At 46.3% G+C, this 12,185-nt stretch overlaps 4 non-coding genes across 4 annotated transcripts; all 4 read left to right on the top strand.

The window, feature by feature from the left end:
• The first annotated feature begins 6,226 nt into the window (after positions 1 to 6,226).
• On the top strand, positions 6,227 to 6,411 carry LOC137010249 (U2 spliceosomal RNA). Its single transcript, XR_010893300.1, has one exon. It is a non-coding gene; the product is annotated as a U2 spliceosomal RNA (small nuclear RNA).
• Positions 6,412 to 8,507: 2,096 nt separating this feature from the next.
• Positions 8,508 to 8,671, top strand: LOC137009986 (U1 spliceosomal RNA). Its single transcript, XR_010893070.1, has one exon. It is a non-coding gene; the product is annotated as a U1 spliceosomal RNA (small nuclear RNA).
• Positions 8,672 to 9,535: 864 nt separating this feature from the next.
• Positions 9,536 to 9,726, top strand: LOC137010158 (U2 spliceosomal RNA). Its single transcript, XR_010893231.1, has one exon. It is a non-coding gene; the product is annotated as a U2 spliceosomal RNA (small nuclear RNA).
• A 2,096-nt stretch (positions 9,727 to 11,822) lies between these two features.
• On the top strand, positions 11,823 to 11,986 carry LOC137009985 (U1 spliceosomal RNA). Its single transcript, XR_010893069.1, has one exon. It is a non-coding gene; the product is annotated as a U1 spliceosomal RNA (small nuclear RNA).
• The last annotated feature ends 199 nt before the right edge of the window (positions 11,987 to 12,185 follow it).

Here is a 12,185-nt window from a genome sequence, read left to right as displayed (position 1 = left end):
CGCCTGGTTTCGCAAAGTTCTGAGTTTTCCTTCAGGGACGACAGGCTTTTGGGGGCACTCGACCATGGCCGTTTTCTAAATGACCCCGTGGTCGCTATTGTCACGACCGGCTCAAAGCCGTGACAAATGAAACGGAGGACATAGGCAGCTTGGTAGGTTGCAACGAAAAGAGATTTATCAGCATAAATAAGAAAATATATGAAACCAGAAATCAACAAAACCAAACACAATTTCTGTCAGACACATCAATAACCAAACATCAGACAGAACCACATTTAAATGAATAAGGAACTCAAAATAAACAAAGACCAAAATCAAAACCAAAGCACCCAGGAGCAAGCAACACACCACGCCAAACAAAGCCCAAGCTTTATAGAGGGAAGCACGGGTGTACATGGTTCACTTGATGAGTCTCCCAGCCACACCCACTGGCCGGCCGTAGCAGGAAGAACGAGGGACTCGTCACACTATCCAAATGTTAAAGTTGAGCTTTTTTTTTTTCCCCCCCCTCCTGATCAAGAACGACCTAGGGAGTCCAGAGAATTGTACTGCGGTGCTTTTGTGGAGGTCGATGGAAAAACCTAGGACCAGTTCGCGAAAGCAGGTTGTTTCAAATCATCTCCACTATTTAACAAACGATCTGATCGACAGCAGTGGTCCTAGAGGCAAAGTACGAAACCCACCGCGGCCCAGATGGGCGTCGCCTTTGCCGGCTCTGCCCCCACTGCTTGGCAACGGCATCGCTTCTCGGCCTTTTGGCTAAGATCAAGTGTCTGGTTGGACGGTTGAGACTGCGATCGCCTCTTGGAGGTTACTTGGCTCGAGATCTTTTATATCCCGAGTCGCACAACTTTTGAGAGGTATATTGAAATCTGCTGCTTCAAGCTCCAACAAGTTTTAAGGTAAGGTCTTTTAGTTATTTATTTGGTTATTTATTGTTGTATTTATTGTTGTTTTAAGGTTTTTAGGCTGTTGGTGTCTCCATCATGTCGGCTGCCCGTGCCGGCGTGCGGAGGCACCACAGCGTTCGCTTTTATTTAGGGAGGTTGAGGGGAAGCTCCTGGGAATGTCCCGCATGGACTTTTCCAGGAAGCTGATCCAAAAGACCTTAGCTTTTAAATGTGATGATTTAAATTGTTTGATGACTCTGCCTCAGAACAAAGGATTTGATGTAAGTTTTAAAACTGCTGCCCTTCTTAATGACTTTTGGCAAAGGTTTGATTCAGTTAAAGCCCAGTTCTCCATGTTCACTGTGGAGAAACTATCGGATAACACACTTAAAACTGTGATTGTCAGGATGTTTAATGAAACAGTGACTGGAGATGATATTTGTGTCTGGTTGGGTAGATTTTGCACTGTTCGAGGCCAGCCTGTCAAAGTGTTAGATGAAGATGGCATCTGGACATGCTCCTGGCGAATTCCCATTAAACAATGGGAAGACGCTGGGGGCTACCAGGGCCTGAAACATCTGCCTTCCATGATTGTGCTTGGAGAGAACAGAGGCTACATACATTATCAAGGAATGCCTAAACTGTGCAGGAAGTGTGGCAGAGTTGGGCATCTCGCTGAAGCATGCCAAGAGTTAGTATGTGGGAAGTGTAGAGAAATTGGTCACAGTTTTGATGATTGTACCAATGGCAGACGGTGCAATCTTTGTGGAGAAACAAACCATCTCTACAGAGACTGCCCTAAGAGTTTTGCCAACAAGTTGAAAGGAAACAAGATGGCCGCCCCACAAAAAGAGGAAATGGAGGAACAAAGAGACAAGGAGGCGGGGCCTGAGGTTTTGGCGGGAAATTTGAATTTCCAGCCAACCTCAGGGACTGGACAGGAAGGAGGAAGTGGGGCGGCCAAAGAGGCAAAGTCAGACATGGTGGGAGAGGAAGTCCCCTCCTCCCCTGACAGAAAAGTCCAAGAAACAGAGAGTGAGGAGGAGACCGATTCCTCCCTCCAAACTGTTTCAAGTGGGAGTGAGACTGATTGTACACTCCCAAATGCTCAGGTGCAGAAAAGGCCTGCGGGATCTCCATTATTTGAAAAGGAGAAAAAGCTGAGGGTAACGCATCATCCAGATAGTTCCCCCTCGGAAGATCTGGATCGTATGTGGCCCTCAGAATCCCCCAATGAAGTGTCCTTTTTGCACATAAAGCTAAGAACATCGACACCGAAAGAGTCACAAGAGTTTCCCTCTGTGGCTCTTGAGGAATCAGGCACTTGCCCTCCTGATCCCGGGCCCCCTGGGTTAAGATAGGAGCTAGTGACACAGTTCAACACATGATTTTAATCCGTTTTTAATGTCTGCCTCTGTAATTCTGTTTCCCTTTTAATCTCAAGACAAAAGATAAGTTCATACCTTTTAATTCTGCTCATGGCACTCACTTTCTCCACTATCAATGTGAGAAGTGTGAAGTCCATCTTACGAGCACAGAGCATTTTATCCTTTTTAAAGTCTTTTAAGTCAGATGTCGTTTTATTACAAGAATGTGCTTTACCTTTTTTAACAAGTTACAGGAGGTGGGAGGAGTTGTGGACTCAAGGCCCTTCCATTTGGAGTGGGTCAAATTCTAACAAGAACGATGGTGTTGCAATTTTAATTAATAACCCCCATATCTTGGTGAAGGGTAGCACAGTGGTGAGAGACGGGCGGGCAACTCTTGCAAAACTGACTTTTTTAGGTAGAGATTTTAATGTTCTTAATGTATATGGTTTTACAGAAAAAAACGAGAGGTATGAACTTTTAGAAGACTTGCAGCCCCACATGCTAGGCAGAGTCCCCTTAGTTGTGGCAGGGGATTTTAATTGTGTTTTAACTCAGAAAGACAGGAAAAGGGCAACAGAGGATTTTAGGGTGGACAAGACATCGGTTTTATTACAAGGTTTAGTCAAAGATTTTAAATTAGTTGACTGTTTTAGAACAATGCATCAAAGAGAGGCGGGCTACACCTGGTTTAATGGTGATGGTACCAGAGCCTCTCGAATAGACTATGTTTTTACACGTGACTTCCCGCCAACCGATGCTAGATTAACCCCCCTCTTTTTTTCAGATCACTCCATGCTGTCCTGCACTCTATCACTTCCTGTTGGTGTGACGGTAGGTGGAGGTTTGTGGAAGCTAAACTGCTCCCTGTTAGAGGATGAGGAGGTAGTTAGAAAATACAGGGAGCAGTTTAGCCAATGGCAAACTCTCCAAGACTTCTATGAGACACGAGCACAATGGTGGGAGATGGTTAAAGGACGGACAAAAGAGTTTTTTAGTAAGATAGGGAAGGAAAAAAAGAAAAAGGAAGAAAACCGCATGATGGGGCTGCAGAAGCGATTACAGAGGTATTTTAATCTTTTTAATAATGGTTTTGATTTTAGTGAAGAAATAAAAGAAGTAAAAAGAGAAATGTCAACCTGTTCTACAATAAAAAACAAAGGAATTATTTTAAGAAGTAAAGAAAGAGATATTGAGGAAGGTGAAAAATGTACCAGGTACTTTTTTAAAAAGGTCATAACGCGGGGAGGGGCAATCACAACTTTAAAAACAGGAGGGAGGGAGTCAAACACGACAAAGGAAATTTTAAATGAAATAGAAACATTTTATGAGGACTTATACAGTATTAAGGGAACAAACAGTGAGATTTTAAAAGAAGTGTTGTCTTTTATAGAGAAAAAGTTGGAGGGACAACACACGCTTTTATCCCAAGATTTTACTATTTTAGAAATGCAAGAAGCTCTTAGAGGTTTTAAGCGGGGAAAATCCCCAGGACTAGACGGACTACCCCTAGAGTTTTATGTGACGTTTTGGGATATTTTAGCACACGACTTACTCACAGTTTTTAAAGAGTTTGACACACTCGACAGACTCCCTGACAGCTTTAGAATAGGGATAGTGACGCTTCTGGGAAAAAAAGGAGACAAGACTGACTTAAAGAATTGGCGACCTATTTCTCTTTTAAATGTTGACTGCAAACTTTTTAGTAAAATTTTAGCCAAACGAATGTCGACTGTTTTAGAAGACGTGATCCACCCGGATCAAGCCTGTGCCGTACCAGGGAGGAAGATAACAGACAGCCTAGTGTTGATTAGAGACTCCATCTGTTATGCGAGAGACAGAAATATTCGGCTAGTGGTGCTAAATTTAGACTTTGAAAAAGCATTTGACCGAGTCTCGCACCAGTACCTTTTTCAGGTACTGCAAAAAATGGGGTTTCCAGAGAGATTTATAGCCTGGGTGGGACTGCTGTACAAGGGAACAGTCAGCAAAATCCTTGTAAACGGGCATCTTTCCAAATCTGTGAATATCCACAGTGGTGTCCGTCAAGGATGTCCTTTATCTCCTCTTTTGTATGTGGCTTGTATTGAGCCACTGGCACAGATCTTGAGAAGGGATAAATGGATCAAAGGACTGGACGTGCCTGGGACGGGTGGACTGACGGCGACCTGTGTTTTATACATGGACGACGTAACTCTTTTAGCCACGGACGTTTTATCCATACGAAGAGCTTTGGACTTGACTGACTGGTACGGTCGGGCCTCGGGCGCTAAGCTTAACAGGAACAAGTCCGAGGCCCAGCTCTTCGGGCCGTGGGGAGACATAGACACAGGTGAACTCGACTTGACTTTTAAAGACAACGATTTTAAAGTTTTAGGAGTAAAATTTGACAGCGAGGGTGGAGGACGGGGAAACTGGACTGACATGTTAGGGAAAGTTAGGCAAAGACTGGGGTTTTGGGGACTAAGACAGTTGACGTTTGAGGGCAAGGTTTTAATTTTTAAATCTGTGATTTTACCTCTAATTTTACTTGTCTGTTCTGTTTTTAGTCCCCCTCGGCGATTCCTTGCGGAGCTGGAGAGGGCGGTGTTTTATTTCCTGTGGGGGTCTAAGTGGGAGCGCCTGAAGAGGGAGATCGTGAAGAAAAGGCCGGAGAATGGTGGAAAAGGCCTCCCAGACCCCCACCTGTTTTTAGGCAGCCGCTTCACCGCCCTGCACATTAGTTATGCCATGACCCCATCCAAAGAAAACAAGACGGCTGCAATGGCGCGATTTTGGATGGGGTCTTACCTAAGAACATTGAAAATTTTACCAGTGGACTTGAAAACCCCAGTGTCTTTTAACTTGCCTAAAGAGTACAGTTTTATAAAAAAGTTTTTAAAGAAATACTTTTTAGAAAGTGAAGATGTCACCATTTTAACTAATCACAAGCATCTTGTCTCTCTTGTGCAGGACCGGGAACCGGTGAGTCCAGTTCCAGGCCTCACATTACGTGAGGCCAAACAAGTTTGGAGGAACGCTGCTCACCCCGCTCTCCAGAACAGGCACAAGGACTTATCGTGGATGGTGGCTCATGAGATCCTCCCGGTCAGGGCAGTTATGCACTCCAGAAGCATGGCCAAAAACCCCACCTGCCCTCGGTCCGGCTGCAATTCCCCGGAGACCGTCCACCACCTGCTCTGGGAGTGCGGCGCTGCGCGGGACCTGTGGGCCAAAACCGGCCCCCTGTATTTCCCGTGCCTACCAGCGGGTGGGGCCCAGTTCGGGTACCAGCTCGCCATCCTTGGGGTGGGCCGGGGCTTGAAGGACTTGACGGCACAGAAATTCACCTCGCTCTGGCTCACCCTCAATGTCATCAAGGATGCCATCTGGGCCACCAGAAACCTGCTGGTAGGGAAGGGCGTTACGGTGACCCTCCATGCATGCGAGCTAAAGGTAACATCAATGCTGCAGGGGTACCGGACGACGATATTCGGACGGGGGGGCCGGGGTCGCACGGAGAGGGTCCCGGCCGCCAACAGCCCTGGCCGCCCGTAGATGCACCCTCACCAATCTGGCTACGGGAACAGCGGGCCAGCGGGCCGGAGGAGAGGGGATCTCCGCTGAGCCCATGAAGTGGCATCTCACGTGCCTGTTCTGGAGAGTGGGGTGAAGACTAATTTGCTAAGGACTCACCCCCGGTTTTGCACAACAGAGGACTTTTAAAGGCTATTAATTGTTGTTTTTATTGTGTTTTATCAAATGAAATTGGATTTTATTAGAGAAAAAAGAACGAGATGCTTGTTTTAAATTTTGTATTTTACTTTTAAGATGCCCACACATTTTAACACACACACAAAATGGACTTGAAACAAACAAGACAAAACACAATGGCTGACGTTACTTATTATTGCTTGTTTTAAAAAAAAAAATGTGTGCTCGAAAATGAAAATGTGTGTGAAAAAGTGAAAGATTGAAAATGGTGACAATAAAACTTTTCAAAAAAAAAAAAAAAAAAAAAATCTGTTCTTATCAGTTTAATATCTGATACGTCCCCTATCTGGGGACTACATATTAAATGGATTTTTGGCTCATGGAGCCGGAACCGGGGCTTGCTCCGTCCATTCCACGCATCGACCTGGTATTGCAGTGTCTCCAGGAACGGTGTGCTTCCCCTTTTGGGGGACTGCAAATCGTTGTGGTTAATAGCAGAGGGAATGTCGCTGGAGCTTCACAAGGAGTCTCTATGTACCTGCGGTGGGGTGGCTGGCAGGGTGGCACCGTCTCGCACCCTTATGAAACGGTCGCCGTTGTTCCAAAGCAGCGGTTCCCAAACCAGCACTGCACGTCTTGAATGTCACTCTTGTCTGATGCGCCCGTCTGAGGTCTTGGAGTCTTTACCAACGAGCTGATGAGTTGGATCGGGTGTGTTTGATCAGGGAGACATCTAATCAAACACGCCTGACTGATGGGAACCACTGGTCTAAAGGACCGCAGCTCGTGTACAGGTGCTGGTCATATAATTAGAATGTCATCAAAAAGTTGATTTATTTCACTAATTCCTTTCAAAAAGTGAAACTTGTATATATCATATTCATTCATTACACACAGACTGAGAGGTTTCACATGTTTATTTCTTTTCATTTTGATGAGTATAGCTGACAACTATGGAAAATCCCAAAGTCACTATCTCAGAAAATTAGAATATTGTGAAAAGGTTCAATATTGAAGACACCTGGTGCCACACACTCTTATCAGCTAATTAACTCAAAACACCTGCAAAGGCCTTTAAATGGTCTCTCAGTCTAGTTCTGTAGGCTACACAGTCATGGGGAAGACTGCTGACTTGACAGTTGTCCAAAAGACGACCACTGACACCTTGCACAAGGAGGCCAAGACACAAAAGGTCATTGCAAAAGAGGCTGGCTGTTCGCAGAGCTCTGTGTCCAAGCACATTAATAGAGAGGCGAAGGGAAGGAAAAGATGTGGTATAATAAAAAGTGTACTAGCAATAGGGATAACCGCACCCTGGAGAGGACTGTGAAACAGAACCCATTCAAAAATGTGGGGGAGATTCACAAAGAGTGGACTGCAGCTGGAGTCAGTGCTTCAAGAACCCCTACGCACAGACGTATGCAAGACATGGTTTTCAGCTGTCTCGTTCCTTGTGTCAAGCCACTCTTGAACAACAGACAGCGTCAGAGGCGCCTCGACAAAAAGGACTGGACTGCTGCTGAGTGGTCCAAAGTTACGTTCTCTGATGAAAGTCAATTTGGCATTTCCTTTGGAAATCGGGGTCCCAGAGTCTGGAGGAAGAGAGGAGAGGCACACAATCCACGTCGCTTGAGGGCCAGCCTAAAGTTTCCACAGTCAGTGATGGTTTGGGGTGCCATGTCATCTGCTGGTGTTGGCCCACTGTGTTTTCTGAGGTCCAAGGTCAACGCAGCCGTATACCAGGAAGTTTTAGAGCACTTCATGCTTCCTGCTGCTGACCAACTTTATGGAGATGCAGATTTCATTTCCCAACAGGACTTGGCACCTGCACACAGTGCCAAAGCTACCAGTACCCGGTTTAAGGACCATGGTATCCCTGTTCTTAATTGGCCAGCAAACTCGCCTGACCTTAACCCCATAGAAAATCTACGGGGTATTGTGAAGAGGAAGATGCCATATGCCAGACCCAACAATTAAGAAGAGCTGAAGGCCACTATCAGAGCAACCTGGGCTCTCATAACACCTGAGCAGTGCCACAGACCGATCGACTCCATGCCACGCCGCATTGCTGCAGTAATTCAGGCAAAAGGAGCCCCAACTAAGTATTGAGTGCTGCACACGCTCATACTTTTCATGTTTATAGTTTTCAGTTGGCCAAGATTTCTAAAAATCCTTTCTTTGTATTGGTCTTAAGTAATATTCTAAATTTGCTGAGATACCGGATTTGGGATTTTCCTTAGTTGTCAGTTATAATCATCAAAATTAAAAGAAATAAACATTTGAAATATATCAGTCTGTGTGCAATGTACATAATATACAAGTTTGACTTTTTGAAAGGAATTAGTGAAAGAAATCAACTTTTTGATGACATTCTAATCATACGACCAGCACCTGTAGGTGCTTGGCAGTTTGCCGGCTTGAAGGCATGGTCACGGAAATCGCAGTCAAGTAATGGAAGGGACACGCCCTTCCTTTGCTTGGGGTGGGGGAGGGGGTCACCGTTGATGAGGACGGCAAAGAGGGATAGGGTAGCCTCTGACTGGAGGCCTGGGGACTCATACTTACCTGGCAGGGGAGACACCATGATCAGGAAGGTGGTTCACCCAGGGCGAGGCTCGGCCATTGCACTCCGGTTGTGCTGACCCCTGCGAATTCCCCAAATGTGGGAATCTCGACTGCATAATTTATGGTAGTGGGGGACTGCGTTCGCGCTCTCCCCTGGACATACTGGTTGAAAGAAGATTAGGTGGTGCCGAGAGAACCTGTGGTTTCTAACAGTCGTAGCGTTGTCTGTGGCTCCGTGTGTGTTTGCACGCCCCTTTTATGGAATCGGGTGTTGCGTGCGCTCGCCTGGTTTCGCAAAGTTCTGAGTTTTCCTTCAGGGACGACAGGCTTTTGGGGGCACTCGACCATGGCCGTTTTCTAAATGACCCCGTGGTCGCTAGTGTCACGACCGGCTCAAAGCCGTGACAAATGAAACGGAGGACATAGGCAGCTTGGTAGGTTGCAACGAAAAGAGATTTATCAGCATAAATAAGAAAATATATGAAACCAGAAATCAACAAAACCAAACACAATTTCTGTCAGACACATCAATAACCAAACATCAGACAGAACCACATTTAAATGAATAAGGAACTCAAAATAAACAAAGACCAAAATCAAAACCAAAGCACCCAGGAGCAAGCAACACACCACGCCAAACAAAGCCCAAGCTTTATAGAGGGAAGCACGGGTGTACATGGTTCACTTGATGAGTCTCCCAGCCACACCCACTGGCCGGCCGTAGCAGGAAGAACGAGGGACTCGTCACACTATCCAAATGTTAAAGTTGAGCTTTTTTTTTTTCCCCCCCTCCTGATCAAGAACGACCTAGGGAGTCCAGAGAATTGTACTGCGGTGCTTTTGTGGAGGTCGATGGAAAAACCTAGGACCAGTTCGCGAAAGCAGGTTGTTTCAAATCATCTCCACTATTTAACAAACGATCTGATCGACAGCAGTGGTCCTAGAGGCAAAGTACGAAACCCACCGCGGCCCAGATGGGCGTCGCCTTTGCCGGCTCTGCCCCCACTGCTTGGCAACGGCATCGCTTCTCGGCCTTTTGGCTAAGATCAAGTGTAGTATCTGTTCTTATCAGTTTAATATCTGATACGTCCCCTATCTGGGGACTACATATTAAATGGATTTTTGGCTCATGGAGCCGGAACCGGGGCTTGCTCCGTCCACTCCACGCATCGACCTGGTATTGCAGTGTCTCCAGGAACGGTGTGCTTCCCCTTTTGGGGGACTGCAAATCGTTGTGGTTAATAGCAGAGGGAATGTCGCTGGAGCTTCACAAGGAGTCTCTATGTACCTGCGGTGGGGTGGCTGGCAGGGTGGCACCGTCTCGCACCCTTATGAAACGGTCGCCGTTGTTCCAAAGCAGCGGTTCCCAAACCAGCACTGCACGTCTTGAATGTCACTCTTGTCTGATGCGCCCGTCTGAGGTCTTGGAGTCTTTACCAACGAGCTGATGAGTTGGATCGGGTGTGTTTGATCAGGGAGACATCTAATCAAACACGCCTGACTGATGGGAACCACTGGTCTAAAGGACCGCAGCTCGTGTACAGGTGCTGGTCATATAATTAGAATGTCATCAAAAAGTTGATTTATTTCACTAATTCCTTTCAAAAAGTGAAACTTGTATATATCATATTCATTCATTACACACAGACTGAGAGGTTTCACATGTTTATTTCTTTTCATTTTGATGAGTATAGCTGACAACTATGGAAAATCCCAAAGTCACTATCTCAGAAAATTAGAATATTGTGAAAAGGTTCAATATTGAAGACACCTGGTGCCACACACTCTTATCAGCTAATTAACTCAAAACACCTGCAAAGGCCTTTAAATGGTCTCTCAGTCTAGTTCTGTAGGCTACACAGTCATGGGGAAGACTGCTGACTTGACAGTTGTCCAAAAGACGACCACTGACACCTTGCACAAGGAGGCCAAGACACAAAAGGTCATTGCAAAAGAGGCTGGCTGTTCGCAGAGCTCTGTGTCCAAGCACATTAATAGAGAGGCGAAGGGAAGGAAAAGATGTGGTAGAAAAAAAGTGTACTAGCAATAGGGATAACCGCACCCTGGAGAGGACTGTGAAACAGAACCCATTCAAAAATGTGGGGGAGATTCACAAAGAGTGGACTGCAGCTGGAGTCAGTGCTTCAAGAACCCCTACGCACAGACGTATGCAAGACATGGTTTTCAGCTGTCTCGTTCCTTGTGTCAAGCCACTCTTGAACAACAGACAGCGTCAGAGGCGCCTCGACAAAAAGGACTGGACTGCTGCTGAGTGGTCCAAAGTTACGTTCTCTGATGAAAGTCAATTTGGCATTTCCTTTGGAAATCGGGGTCCCAGAGTCTGGAGGAAGAGAGGAGAGGCACACAATCCACGTCGCTTGAGGGCCAGCCTAAAGTTTCCACAGTCAGTGATGGTTTGGGGTGCCATGTCATCTGCTGGTGTTGGCCCACTGTGTTTTCTGAGGTCCAAGGTCAACGCAGCCGTATACCAGGAAGTTTTAGAGCACTTCATGCTTCCTGCTGCTGACCAACTTTATGGAGATGCAGATTTCATTTCCCAACAGGACTTGGCACCTGCACACAGTGCCAAAGCTACCAGTACCCGGTTTAAGGACCATGGTATCCCTGTTCTTAATTGGCCAGCAAACTCGCCTGACCTTAACCCCATAGAAAATCTACGGGGTATTGTGAAGAGGAAGATGCCATATGCCAGACCCAACAATTAAGAAGAGCTGAAGGCCACTATCAGAGCAACCTGGGCTCTCATAACACCTGAGCAGTGCCACAGACCGATCGACTCCATGCCACGCCGCATTGCTGCAGTAATTCAGGCAAAAGGAGCCCCAACTAAGTATTGAGTGCTGCACACGCTCATACTTTTCATGTTTATAGTTTTCAGTTGGCCAAGATTTCTAAAAATCCTTTCTTTGTATTGGTCTTAAGTAATATTCTAAATTTGCTGAGATACCGGATTTGGGATTTTCCTTAGTTGTCAGTTATAATCATCAAAATTAAAAGAAATAAACATTTGAAATATATCAGTCTGTGTGCAATGTACATAATATACAAGTTTGACTTTTTGAAAGGAATTAGTGAAAGAAATCAACTTTTTGATGACATTCTAATCATACGACCAGCACCTGTAGGTGCTTGGCAGTTTGCCGGCTTGAAGGCATGGTCACGGAAATCGCAGTCAAGTAATGGAAGGGACACGCCCTTCCTTTGCTTGGGGTGGGGGAGGGGGGTCACTGTTGATGAGGACGGCAAAGAGGGATAGGGTAGCCTCTGACTGGAGGCCTGGGGACTCATACTTACCTGGCAGGGGAGACACCATGATCAGGAAGGTGGTTCACCCAGGGCGAGGCTCGGCCATTGCACTCCGGTTGTGCTGACCCCTGCGAATTCCCCAAATGTGGGAATCTCGACTGCATAATTTATGGTAGTGGGGGACTGCGTTCGCGCTCTCCCCTGGACATACTGGTTGAAAGAAGATTAGGTGGTGCCGAGAGAACCTGTGGTTTCTAACAGTCGTAGCGTTGTCTGTGGCTCCGTGTGTGTTTGCACGCCCCTTTTATGGAATCGGGTGTTGCGTGCGCTCGCCTGGTTTCGCAAAGTTCTGAGTTTTCCTTCAGGGACGACAGGCTTTTGGGGGCACTCGACCATGGCCGTT

Source organism: Chanodichthys erythropterus, chromosome 20 (assembly GCF_024489055.1).
Source record: "Chanodichthys erythropterus isolate Z2021 chromosome 20, ASM2448905v1, whole genome shotgun sequence".
Lineage (NCBI taxonomy): Eukaryota > Metazoa > Chordata > Actinopteri > Cypriniformes > Xenocyprididae > Chanodichthys > Chanodichthys erythropterus.
The sequence above is the reverse complement of the archived record's forward strand: the minus strand, read 5'-3'. Positions and strand labels throughout refer to the sequence as shown.